Raw genomic sequence first — 14,453 nt, 5'->3', positions numbered from 1 at the left:
AAAAGGGTAGTGCTTTGGCAGGAACAGTCCAGTGTAGCTAAGGATCTATTTAAGCATTATCAACTTGCTCAAATGTAAATTTATCTGCTTCTATCCCTCCAACAGGATGCTAGTTGACAACAGAGATTATTATTAATTTTCGTTTTATATCCCCCCCTTCACCATACATACTGATATTGACTTGTGTTCCAGGTCAACATTCTGCCCACTACTCTTTGCCTCCTGAAATAGAACTTAAGGTATTCTCATACCATGATGAGACATAGGAGAATTTTAGAACTAGTAAGATATAAAAAGACAGATTTCAATTCTTTGTAAAGATCTTTCTTACAATTAGGGCTAGCAATGGAATAGGTTTCTTAAGGGGTGATGAGGATCCCATTAGAACCATTTTCTTTTATCTGTCTATCTATCTATCCATCTATCTATCTATCTATCTATCTATCCATTACTAAAATAATCTTTTTTTTCTTTTTATGGTTTTTTTGCAAGGCAAATGGGGTTAAGTGGCTTACCCAAGGGCACACAGCTAGGTAATTATTAAGTGTCTGAGGCCAGATTTGAAATCAAGTACTCCTGCCTCCAGGGCTGGTGCTGTATCTGCACCACCTAGCAACCCCTAAAATAATCTTCTTGTAAGAGTAAACATAATCCCCCCTTCTCTAATAAAAATAGAAAAATCTCATGAGAAATAAAGTTAGAGAAAAAGAAAAAAGTATACTTCAGTCTATTTTCAGATACCATCAGTGCTGTCTTTGGGATGGATTGCATTCCTTATAATAAGTTCATCAGAAAAGTTGCATCAATATTATTTCCCATATTTGCTATTGCTAATTGTATTTCCCTACATCCTTTCTTCCCTACTAATATTTTTTTCTATTCTCTCTCTCTCTCCTTTCACATTGTCTCTCCTTAAATGTGTATTGTGGGGAAGCCCAGTGGTGCAGCAAACAGAGCACTAGTCTGGAGTCAGGAGGACCTGGGTCCAAATCCTGCCACAGACACCAAACAACCACCCAGTCTTGTGGTCCTGGGTAGGCCACCCAACTCCATTAACTTGCAAAAAAACAAAAAAAGTGTGTTGTAGCTGACTTCCTTCTCCCATGATCTACATTCTCCTCTATCACCTACATCTGTCCTTCCCTTCCCTGTCCCCCTCCTTCCTCTCCTTTTTCCCTCTAGAGTAAGATAGATCTCTATACCCTATTAAGTGTATATGTTGTTTTCTCTGATTCATTTCTGATGAAAATGAAGGCTCCCTCATTCCCCCTCATTTCCCCTCCTTCCATTCCAGTGCAAAAGCTTTTCTTGATTCTTTTACATAAAATATCTTAGCCCATTGTATCTCTCCTTTCCCTTTCTTCCACTACATTCCTTCTCACCCTTTGCCTCCATCTTTACAGTATATTATACTTGCATATTCAGTTCTTTCCTGTGCCTTGTCTATATGTGCTCTTTTTAACTGTTCTAATAGATGAGAAGGGTAATATTAGTTATCAATATCATCTTCCCTTGCAGGAATACATGCAGTTCAGCATCATTAAATTCCTCATAATTTGCCCTTCCCACCCACCCTCTCTATTCTTCACTTGAGTTCTGTACTTGGAAATTGAACTTTTTGTTCAGCTCTGGTAATTTCAACAGGAAAGTTTGAAATTCCTTTATTTCATTGAATTTCCACCTCTTCCCCTGAAAAAGGATGTTCAGTTTTGCTGGGTAAATGATTTGTGGTTGTAATACAAGTTCTTTTGCCTTCAAGAAGATCATATTTCAAGCTCTACAAGCCCTTAATGTAGAGGCTGCTAAATCCTGTGTAATCCTGACTCTAGCACCATGATATTTGAATTATTTCTTTCTGACTGCTTGTAATATTTTCTTTTTGATTTGGAAGTTCTGGAATTTAGTTATAATACTCCTGGGGGTTATTTTTGGAGATCTCTTTTAGGAGTGATTGGTAAATTCCCTCAATTTCTATTTTGTCTTCTGCTTCTGGGATATCAGGGCAATTTTCCTGTAGAAATTCATTGAAAATGAAGTCAAGGGTCTTTTTCTGGACAAGTAGCCCCCAAATACTTAAATTGTCTATCCTGGATCTGCTTTCCAGGTCAGTTGTTTTTCCAATGAGATATTTCATATTTTCTTCTAATTTTTCCTTCTTTTGGTTTTATTTTATTTTTCTTGATTTCTCACAAATTCACCAGCTTCCTTCAACTCCATTCTACATTTGAAAGACTTGTTTTCATCAGAGAGCTTTCTAATCTCATTTTTCATCTGACCAATTCTGCTTTTTAAAGCATTCTACTCCTCATTGACCTTTTGGAGTGCTTTCTACATTTGACCTAAACTGGTTTTTAACCTATTTCTTCAGTAATTTTTGTACCTCCTTCACCAAGCTACTGATTCATTTTCATGCTTTTCTTGCATCACTTTCATTTCTCTTCCCAATTTTCCCTTACTTGATTTTCAAAATTTTTTTTGAGCTCTTCCATAACCTGAGACCAATTCCAATTTTTCTTGGTCTTTGCATATAGAAGCTTTGATTATATCATCTTCTAAGTGTGTGTTTTGATCCTTCATCAAACCAAAATAATTATCTATTTTCAAGCTTTTTTTCTGTTTACTCATTTTCCCAGGCTATGCCCTGGTTTTGAGGTGCTTCCCAAGCTTTTGAGTGGGATTGGGACACTTCCATAAGGACCTTAGTTCCTTTAGTGTCTTATGAGAGGTTCTGACTGCTCTCCTGGCCTGTTCTCTGGATGATCTCAAGTCCTACCCTCTGCCCTGGAACTCTGAGGAGGATCCCTGCTCTGTTATGGCAATAGGAGAACCCAGACTGCAACCAGGGTCTGAATAGACAAGGCACAAGAGTCCTGTCTCAAGGATAGATCAAGGAGATCTCAAAAGTATCCCCTTAACACCCTTTACCTTCCATGGCTTGAGCACTCTGGAAGTAGCTGCTGGACGGCTCCCAACTGGGTGAGTCTGCAAGCTTCCCACTTCCTGGGGCCAAGGCTATGTTGGCCTGGGCTCCATATTTACTCTGGTATATTTTTCCCACTGATCTTCCAAGTTGTGCTTGATGATCCCTGGGTTGGGAGGTCTGTACCATTATAACTATTTTTCAAGACCACAGGTTGTTGGAGAGGAAAATAATCCTTCAGACAGTAGGTTGTATAGATGATCCCTTAAGGTTCTTTCTAACTCTGAGATTCTAGGTTTATAGCAAAAATTTTGTTGATTAAAAAAAGTTAATCACAACTTTATATTATCTTGGTAAATTCTGATTGTATCACTCAATCCTATTTTATGTGGGGTGCATCAATATTTAGACACTTGATCTGAAGAGCTGGTGAACACAACCAAATGTAACCTGTGAGATAGTAGCAAGATGTAACAGGTTGTTTAATGGGTGAGATATTTCATGACAAGGTATCATGCCAAAATATACCTAAGTCAATGACTTGAGTCTTACTCATGTTCCTATGTTGCTGTGACTTTATTGATTCAATCTGCTACTCCCGGAGGGGGGGTGGACCAAACTAAATGCCAACACATACTACAACTGCCTAAAGGCAGTCACATTTAGATTAGATTCCTAGGCTTCCACCCTTAGGAGTCAGAACTGGGTAGTAGAATGAGGAATGGTTCCTAAGTCAGATGGCACTGCATTCAAATCTCATCTCTGAAAGTTTCTACCTTAAGCAAATTGTTCATAATGACAGGACTCAATTCTATTCTCTGCAAAATAAGTGATTCAGTTCAGACCAACACTGGGTAGATATGAGATCTATGATCTCACATTAAAAACAAACATTTTTTTCCCTCTTATGTGTTTTGAAGAAAGCTAGAAATCGATAAAAAGATTAGGATTGGTTGAAATGAAGCAAATATTTACTAATTGCCTATTGTAATCAAGTGTCTGTGGCAAGCATTGAAGAAGATATAGTTTAGATAACAAATATAGTTTAGATAACAAAATCTCCTGCTTTCATTATGCTTATATCCTAATGAGATAAAAACATAGAAAATTATAATACCTAATAATTCAGAACAAGTACATTAGCAAAACTGAAACAAAATATTTTGTTAGATTCCAAGGAGGCAATGAGGGAAGGTAAATATTATAGGAGTATCATTGGTATGATGAAATAGGGAAAGTCCTAGTATTAAAATTGATTGTTGTTCAGTTGTGTCTGACTCTTCAAGACCCCATTTAAAGGACCTGACTTTTATTCTCAGGTCTAATACTTACTAATTGTGACTGTAACTAACTCAACTGCAAAAGGAGTGGGAAAATACTTGCCCTATGTACAGTATTATATATATATATATATATATATATATATATATATATATATATATATATATATATATGTATGTATATATTGCAATCAAAGCATTGTTGTGAGAAGAATACTTTATGATTCTTTAAAGAGCTAAGGAAATATGAATAGTTACTATTATTAAAGACAGAGTAATGCATTATTTTGGAGAATAGAATGATTACTGTGGCTATGATCAACAACTGATAAAAAAGAACATACAAAAAAAAGAATAGAGCTGTTTGACCCTAGAAGACAGAACTAGGAGCGCTGAGTATATTAGGGAAGGAGACTCAAAATCATCTCCCTAAAAATGAGATATATCAAAAATTGAAATATGTTGTCTTGTACAGCAATGCATTGGGAATTAATAGAATATCATTTATTATCATTAGATTTATTATCATTAGAATATCATTGTCGAACCTCTCATTTAATTGAAGAGAAAACTGAAGCTCAAAGAGGTCACATGATTAGCCCACTATTTTATAGTTAGTAGCAGATCCCAAATACATTCCTCTTTTACTTCAGTGTATAGTTAGAAGAGATCCTTAAGAAAAGGGTAGGTTACTTTTTTCCATCATACTTTAGAGAAGATTTATATTTCAGTATAAATATTTAATCAACTGACTCTTGCTATTCTGTCATTCTATAAAATAATGAGTAATATGATAAAGTCCCTTCAAAGTCTTACTGAGTTTATGATCTTTAGATCAGGTATTCTTCTCAAAGCTTATAGCTGCTCAATGACATTTTCAGGCACATAGCTATGAATTCAGAGTCTCAGGTTTAAAATCAGGCTTTGACTACTACAGATTACATATGACTCCTTACTCAGAAAGATTCTTCAACATGGAGAAGGAAGATTGACTTTGTGAAAGACAGGTTGATAAACACATCTAGAAAGTACAATGGCCATACCAGTCACCTAATTTAAGATGGGGGGGGGATTTACTCAAAGTGAAGTTTAAATCCTGCAAAATAGGTGATTGTATCAATCTTCAAATACCTAATGATCTATTAGAATGGATCCCAGCTATTGTGCTGGGCATTGAATTTGGTATGAAATGATATCAAAAACAATGCTGAAGAAAGATTCAATCTAATTGGAATGACAATCTTAGTATTATTTATTGTCAGAATTTTGTGGCAGGTCATCTTCCTCCATAATCAACATACTCTCATAGTACCCCATTCCTTCCAGGATCAGCTTGGTGTTGATAGACAATGACCTGGCCCCCTTCTACCTTTCCAGTCTCCTTAGAACTTACCCTCACATATTTCTGATCTAGTAAAATAAGGTTGACTTCCTTGTAGTTCTTCAAGCAAGACACTCCTCTATATTCTACATACCTTCACTGTCTATTATTCCCTACGTTTCAAATGTTTTCCCTCCTTATCCTTATCTCCTGGTCTCACTGGTTTCCTTCAAATATTAGCTAAAATAAACTTCCTAATGAAATTCTTTTTGAATTCCATTTAATTCCATTGCTTTCCTTTATTATTTATAATTTATCTTACTTTTATATTGTTTGTATGAAGATATTTACGCTCTGTTCCCCTTCCCCCATTTAACTGTAAACTCTTTGAGAGGACTACCTTTTGGGTTTTATTGAATCCTTAATTCTTAATATAGTGCCTCATATATCACAGACTTATTAAAATTCAGTCAATCAACAAGCATTTATTAAACAAATACTTGTTGATTAACTGGATTTAAAAGAATCCTGGAATCATAGAATTTTAGCATGCTGGAGCTAGAAGAGATTTTAGAATGAAAGAAAAAAACATCAGAGTTTGATGGAACTTGTAAGTCAAAAGTCCATAGAATATTAAGAGTTGGAATGGGCCTCAAATGTCCTCTAGTTAAAACCTCCTAAAAATATCAACTCCTTCTTCAGGATCTCTACAGACCTGCCAGCATTCACTTTGAATGAAGTTCTAGTTATATAAAAAGAGAATTAAATAATTTTATGTTAAGTGTGAAATGAGTAAGTAAAGACCAAACTGAGGCTTAGGGAATTTATGATCTAACCTAGGTCCAATAGCTGAAATTTGAAACTTTATGCATCATCATTTTTCCAGTCAGTTTTTATTCTACTATGTCACATATAAAACATAATAAATATAAAAGTTTATAGGGGGAAAGAAGCTTAAGGGTGAGTAGAGAAGGTTTTATGGAGAAGGGAGGATGAATATAGTGATATCTAATGGAAATAGAAATAGGAAGGGAGAGACTGATAAAATTGAAAGGAAGAAAACCATTGATGTCATAAATAAAACTGAGTTGGTTTTATGAAAAAAGTCAATAAAATAGACAAACTTATGTTTAATATGATTTTTTTTAAAAAAAGAAGATAACCAAAATTAAGAGTATTAAAAATGAAAAGGGTGAACTAACCACCAATGAGTAGGAAATTAAAGAGATAATTTGAAACTACTTTACCATACTGTTGCCAATAAATTGGATATCTTGAGTGGAATGGATGAAAATTTACAAAGGTAAAAACTTCCTAGATTGACAGAATAAGAAATAAATGCTTAAAAACCCATTTCAGAAAAAGAAATTGAAGAAACCATCAATAAACTACCTAAGAAAAAGTCTCCTGGTCCAGATGGATTTACAAGTGAATTCTAAAAAATATTAAAGGAAAAATTAATTCGTATTATACATAAACTATTTTTAAAAATAGGAGAAGTTTAGGGGATCTGATGCTGAGTGAAGGGAACAGAACCAAAAGAACAATATACACATCAGCAACAACATTATGAGATGAACAACCTTAATAGAAGCAGCTCCTCTTGGCAGTTCAGAGAGCTAGGAAAACTGCATTTGACTGGTTATGGACTATATTATCCCCAATCAGAAGAAGAAAAACAAAACAAAACAAACCACAGGAAAAAAAACAACAATAACCCTTCTAAATCCATAAATATGTTTAACAAAACATGTATATAAAATGCTAACCTGTTCCCTGCTGAGGGAAGGGAAGAGGGAAAGGAGGGAGGAGCTAAATTTTGTAAGATATAAATATGTATATACATATATATGAAAATAAGCAATAAATTTTAGAAAATAGGAGAAGGAGTTCTACTAAACTCTGCTAATACTTAAACCAGGAAGAACCAAAACAGATAAAGAAAATTATAGACCAATCTCCCTAAAGAATATTGATGCAAAAATCTTAAATAAAATTTTAGCAATGAATTTACAGTAAGTTATTACTAGATTATACACCATGATCAGGTAAGATTTATACCAGTTAGGGAGGGATCATTCAATATTAGGAAAACACTCAACATAATTAAACATAGCAACAGCAAAATCAACAGAAATCATATTATTATCTCAATAGATGCCAAAATAGCTTTTTGATAAAATACAACATCCATTCCTATCAAAAACACTAGAAAGTTTAGGAATAAATGGAGTTTTCTTAAAATAATAAATAGCATCTATCTAAAAAATTGACAAATATTATATGTAATAGGAATAAACTTGGAACATTTCCAATAAAATTAGCGGTGAAACAAGGATGCCCATTTAGCAATAAGAAAAAGAAATTGAAGGAATCAGAACTGACAATGAGGAAGCAAAGCTTTCACTTTTTGCAGATGATATAATGATATACTTAAAGAACCAGAGAAAATCATCTAAAAAACTCCTTGAAGCACTGAACAAACTATAGTGGGAAAGAAGCTTAGTGGTGAATAGGGAAGGCTTCATGGAGAAGGAGGAATGAAATAATGATGTCAAATGGAAATAGAAATGGGAAGGGATACATACATAAACACACACACATATCCACATAAATCATCAGCATATACATATACATATACATATACATATACATATACATATACATATACATATACATATACATATACATATACATATACATATACATATACATATATATATATATATATATATATATATATATGAACAAAATGTCCAAATGTCCAAGAGCAAGAGACAGAAAGAAAAATTCCATTTAAAAATAACTATGGATAACATTAAATACTTGGGAATCTACCTGCTAAGACAAAACCAGAAATTGTATGAACACGATTATAAAGCACTTCTCACCTAAATAAAGACAGATCTAAATAATTGGAAAAATGTCAATTGCTCATGGTTAGGTTGAGCTAATAGAGTAAAATAACAATTCTACACAAATTAAATTACTTCTTCAATGCCATACCATTCAAACTACTAAATAACTGCTTTACCAAGCTAGAAAAACTAGTAACAAAATTCATCTGGAGTAATAAAAGGTCAAGAGTAGCAAAGGAACTGATGAAAATAATGTAAAGGAAGGTAGCTTAGCTCTACAGATCTAAAAATATACTATATAGTGACAGTCATCAAAACTGCCCAGTACAAGGGGCAGCTAGGTGGCACAATGAATAAAGCACCGGCCCTGGAGTCAGGAGTACCTGGGTTCGAATCCGGTCTCAGACACTTAATAATTACCTAGCTGTGTGGCCTTGGGCAAGCCACTTAACCCCATTTGCCTTGCAAAAACCTAAACCCCCCCCCCCCCAAAACTGCTCAGTACTGGTTAAGAAATAGAGTAATGAATCAATAGACTAGGCTAAATCCAAAAGAAACTGCAGTAAATGATTATAGCAATACATTGTTTGACAAACTCAAGCACATTGTCTTCTGGGATAAGAACCCACTATTTGACAAAAATTGTTGGAAAAACTGGAAAATAGCATGGCAAAAACTAGGCACAGGCCCACATCTCAAATGATGGAAAATGGGGACAGGATTTAAACATTAAAGAAACCATTTTATATTTTATAATTTTATTAATAATTTTATAAATTCATAGACCAATAAATTATCTATCAGATTTATGGGAAAAGGATAAATTTATGACAAACAAGAACTAGAGTACAATATAAAATGCAAATGAATGATTCTGGCTATATTAAATTAAAATTTTTTTGTACTAATAAAGTCAATGCTGCCAAACTTGTAAGGAAAGCAGAAAGTTGGGAAACAATCTTCACAATTAGGAGATCTGATAAAAGTCTCATTTCTAAAATATATAGAGAATTGCATCAAATTTATAAGGTTACAAGTCATTCCCCAATTGATAAATGGTGAAAGGATATGAACAGTTTTCAAATGAAGAAATTAAAGCTATATATAATCATATGAAAAAATGCTCCAAATCATTATTGATTAGAGAAATGCAAATCAAAACAAAAATGAGCTATCACCTCATACCTATCAGACTGGCCAAGATGAGAAAAAGAGAAAATGATCAATGTTGGAGAGGTGGTGGGAGGATTGAGAGATTGATGCCCTTGCTGATAAAGTTATGAATGGATCCAACCATTCTGTAGAACAATATGGAACTATCCCCAAAGAGCAATAAAACTGTTCATACCCTTTGATCCAGCAATTCCAATTCTGGGTCTATATCCAGAAGAAAACATAAAAAAATGAGAAAAGTCCTACATGTTCCAAAATATTCATAGCAGCTCTTTTTGTAGTGGCAAAGAATTGAAAATTGAGGAGTTGCCCATCAATTGGGGAATGGCTAAACAAGTTTGGATTCATGAATACTATGGAATATTACTGTTCTATAAGAAAGCATAAATAGTCAGGCTCTAGACAAGTATGGAATGAATTACAGGATCTGAGGCTGAATGAATGGAGCAGAACTAAGAGAACAATGTACACATTAACAACATTGGGAGATGATCAATCTTGATGGAAGCAGATTCTCTCAGCAGTTCAGAGAGTTAGGACAACTATATAAGACCACTATGGACAATGTTATCCCTATCCAGAGGAAGAAAAATGAAACAAAACAACAAAAAAAGAAAAACAAACTTATCAGAATCTGATGAACACTTTATAAAAATTATCTCCTATGGATCTTTTTCCCTTAATCCTAATTCCTCACACACAAAAAATGACCTAAATGTATACATATTTATCAAAAATATTTATGTACAATGCTAACCTGATTTTTTTGCCACTGAGTGGAGGAGGGTGGGAAGGGAGGGTGGAAGGAAATTTTGTAACTTAAAAATATACATGTGTATATGAATGAAAATAAATAACTAAATAATTTTAAAATTAAAAATTTAAATTAAAAATTAAAAATATTTAAAAATAAAGAAAGAGAAATGAAGGCACTAAACACTATATAAGGATCCTTACTGACATATATTAACTTAAAAACCACAAACTAATATAATCTATCTTTTATTGAATTTTTATTTATTTTATTAAATATTTACCAATTATATTTGAATCTGGTTCAGGCAATATTAAAAAGTGTTGTGAGACAGATGAGGCCAGAAGAATGTTTTTGACACTTAAGAGAGTTGGTTGCTGTTCTTCATTCTAGAAGAGGATCAAAATGACATCACCATATTAGAGTCAAGTTACAGTGCATCTGTATGACTGATCAGACCAATATGAGCTCAGAAAGCTCTGTCACAGGTCAGGCACAAATAGACCCTGTGAACATTTAGAATGGATTCTTTAAATTTTTGCATATTGTGTTTCTTTGGAACTACTTCAGTCCTGCTCTGCTCATATAGCACAACTCTTGTTTGATGAGGGCATGCCATACCAAGTGGTCCTCTGCCAGTGTCTCCTATATCACATCATCAACTACAAAGGTGGGATTTAGAGTCTGAGGGAGAAATTGAAGAAAATCTACAAGTTGGGAGTATTCAGATCCATGAGGATATTTGGGATGTCAGAGGTTTTAATCTGCCATAACAATAGGGGAAGAAAGCCTAGACTTTGAGATTCATCATCTCCCTTCTACTTTACATCCATTCTACTATAATTCATATACACCTTTAATATCTGTAACTTGCTTATATTGGGTAAGAACTGTTATGAGGAGTGTGCCCTGTTTGCTTTTGAAATGAGTTTAAAGTCTTATCATAACATGACAAGATAGGTTCCCTTTTTTTTTTCTTGAGGGACAGAGGAAGGGGAATAGAAACCATAAAGTATTGGTAAGAGCCTTTTAAACTTATAACCCAATTGATTGAAAAAGTGGACAACCTGCTACCAGCTCCTAATCAAGAATTCCCCACATCAGCCCGTCTCTACCCTATTAGAAAGGTTTGTCTATGTGACTTCTTCCTGCAAAACAATCTGAATTTTATAGAGGCCAGGAGATTAGTATGGAACAGCTGTCTCATATCTACCATAAAGTTTTAGATACCATGTGTTTCTACCAAGAAAGTTGCTCATCACTCTCAATCTTAACTAACTTTGGTGCAATCCAACCTACAGTAAGACTCAGACATTAGAATGGAAGCTAAGCTATGGGAAGCTGTATGGAATAGTAAAAAAAGAGTCCTTGACTTGAATGCATAAGACCTTGGTTGCAATCCTGGTTCTGCCACCTCTTTGTTTTATGTGCAATTCATTTTAATTAATTTTATTTTTTCAGTGTATTTAATATTTACAGAACTGATGGATCTGCTAAATTTATAGTAGAAAGATTCTTTGCCTTCATGGAGCTTATATTCTAGCAGGTGGAAAAAATATAGTAGTTGATAACAAGGTAAGTTCATTTACAGGTGTAAAGGATTGTGATATATGAAGCCTTTTGAGAGAATATAAGATAACTTGTATTTCTGCTATAAAGACAGTCAACAAGTATGTTATTAAGTGTTTGCAATGTTACAGAAACTTAATTAAACACAAGGGATAAAAAATGGAAGAAAATAAAAGAGGATCCCTGCCCTCAATAATATCATATTCTAATGAAAGAAACTGGCATATTAAAATATCAAAGGCCAAAGCCTAGCAAGGGAATTGGGGATGCGGCTTATCAGAAACTCATTGTTTAGAAAATGATATTTGAGCTGCTTTTTTGTTTTATTTAATTTTTTTAGTTATATACAAAGATATGTTTTCAACATTCATATATTTGTAAGCTTTTGAATCCACATTTTTCACCTCCCTCTCTTTCCTCTCTCTTCCCCATGAAAATGAGTAGTCTTATATAGCTTACAGATGTACAATCATGTTTACCATGTTTCCATATTAGTCTTGATGTGACAAAAGAATCAGCACTAAAGGGGAGAAAACAATGAGAAAAAAAAACCCATGAAACAAGTTTTAAAAAGGGAAAATAATATTATTTGGATTCTATAGTTTTTTTCTCTGAATGTAAATGGCATTTTCCATCACAAGCTTTAGAATTGTCCTTGTCCTTAATCACTAATCTACTGAGAGGAGTGAAGTCTATCATAGTTGGTCATCATACAATGTTGCAATTGTGTACAATATTTTCCTGGTTCTGCTTACTTCAGTCAACATCAGCTCATGTTAAGTCTTTTCAGGCTTTAATATTTCATCTGAGTTGTGAAGGAAGTAAGGCAAGCCAACAAGTGGAGGTGAGGAGGGAGAGCATTCTAAGTATGAGAAACAGCAGATTAAAAAATAGAAAGGGCAGGAAAGATGTCGGAGCCTGAACCCAGAAAAAAGATTCCTTTGGTTCCAGAGAATCTTCTGAAGAGGAGGAAAGCTTACCAAGCACTCAAAGCCACTCAGGCTAAGCAGGCACTTTTGGAAAAGAGGAAGCAAAAGAAAGGGAGTCAGCTCAAATTCAGGCGGCTGGAATCATTTGTTCATGAATCCCATCAGATCGTCCGTGATGTAGCTCGTCTCAAACATCTGGATTCGAAGCCTGGATGCTATGTGCTAAAGAATACACATAGTCTAGCCTTTGTGGTCTGTATGGAGAGGATTAATGGAGTGAGTACCCAGGTGACAAATACAATAGAGGAACTTAGTCTGAAGAAAATGTATAGTGGTGTCTTTGTTAACATGACCCCAGTTTCCTTAAAGAAACTTCGAATTATAGAGCCTTATGTAGCTTGGGGATATCCTAACCTAAAATCTTGTCCGTGAACTCATTCTGAAACGAGGACAAGCCAGAATAAATAATAAGAAAGTCTCCCTAACAGATAATACTCTAATTGAGGAGTGTCTAGGGAAATTTGGTATCATTTGTCTGGAAGATATCATTCATGCAATCTGCTCAGTGGGGGAGCATTTCTCTCAGGTCTCGAGGTTCCTGTGTCCTTTCCCACTGTCCGTGGCTCACCATGCTGCCAAGAATAGAGTGGGCTTTCTCAAGGAAATGGGCAAACCTGGCTACCGAGGTGAAGGCATCAATCAACTCATTCGGCAGCTAAATTAGGCCTAGGATCTCAAAAGATTTATCTTTTCTGAGTGCATACCTAATATCTTCAAAGAAGATTTATTCTCTGCTGGAACTTTCTCCTGGAACTAATGAGATGGGAAGAAAAGAGTATCAGCTATATAGAAGGAACTCACCCACCTTCCGTACTTTTCCTCAAGGAAGAAACCATATTGGTTTATCTAGGCAGCTTCATTTCATCTTGGATTACAGTCTCATGATTAATGAAAAGGAGTGACTTCATATTCTGGGATTGGAAGCTAGATTAAACCCATCATGGTGGCACCAGAGAACAGTCAATTGTTGGCCAAATGCAGTTCTCTATTCTGAGGTTTGAATGTTGTAAAATGCAAGACAATGGGATCTGATCTGAGGTTTGAAATGACTTTCAAAAAAAATAGGCCATCTTATCTGGGACTTTTGTGTTTTTAATGATACCTCTATAGGGTATGACCTAGTCTGGGTGGGCTTTCCATGCATCAGGATCACTCTGATGCTACCACTATACAACCGGTCCCATTCCTTCCTGACATTAAAGTAGAGCTGTTGACCATGAAAAAAAAAATAGAAAGGTGGGACACTGAATACAATGCTAGAGGAATAATAAGAAACCTTCACCCTGAAATCTCTTCATCTTTGAAGGTCTTGGATAAAATAAGGAAGTAGTAGAGCTTTTTGAGTTGGGCAGAGGAGGGTGACAGGGTTAAAGCTGTGTTTTGGTTATCATTTTAGCAAATGAGTTGAGCATGCATTGGAGTGGAAAGACATTAGAGGCAAGGAGATAATTAGAAAACTATTGCCATAGTCCAGGCATGAGGTGATGAGAAGCTGCATTAGGGTGTTGGCTGTAGAGAAAATGGATCAAAAGAGAAATGTGAAGGTGGAAACAAGACTAGTCACATGGAGTGAATAAGGGAGAGAAAGA

The 14,453-nt window shown here is 34.7% G+C and overlaps 1 pseudogene; it reads left to right on the top strand.

The window, feature by feature from the left end:
- The first annotated feature begins 12,783 nt into the window (after window positions 1-12,783).
- On the top strand, window positions 12,784-13,632 carry LOC141518623 (ribosomal protein uL30-like; annotated as a pseudogene).
- Window positions 13,633-14,453: the final 821 nt, after the last annotated feature.

The sequence above is a fragment of the Macrotis lagotis genome, chromosome 1 (genome assembly GCF_037893015.1).
Source record: "Macrotis lagotis isolate mMagLag1 chromosome 1, bilby.v1.9.chrom.fasta, whole genome shotgun sequence".
Classification (NCBI taxonomy): domain Eukaryota; kingdom Metazoa; phylum Chordata; class Mammalia; order Peramelemorphia; family Peramelidae; genus Macrotis; species Macrotis lagotis.
The sequence above is the reverse complement of the archived record's forward strand: the minus strand, read 5'-3'. Positions and strand labels throughout refer to the sequence as shown.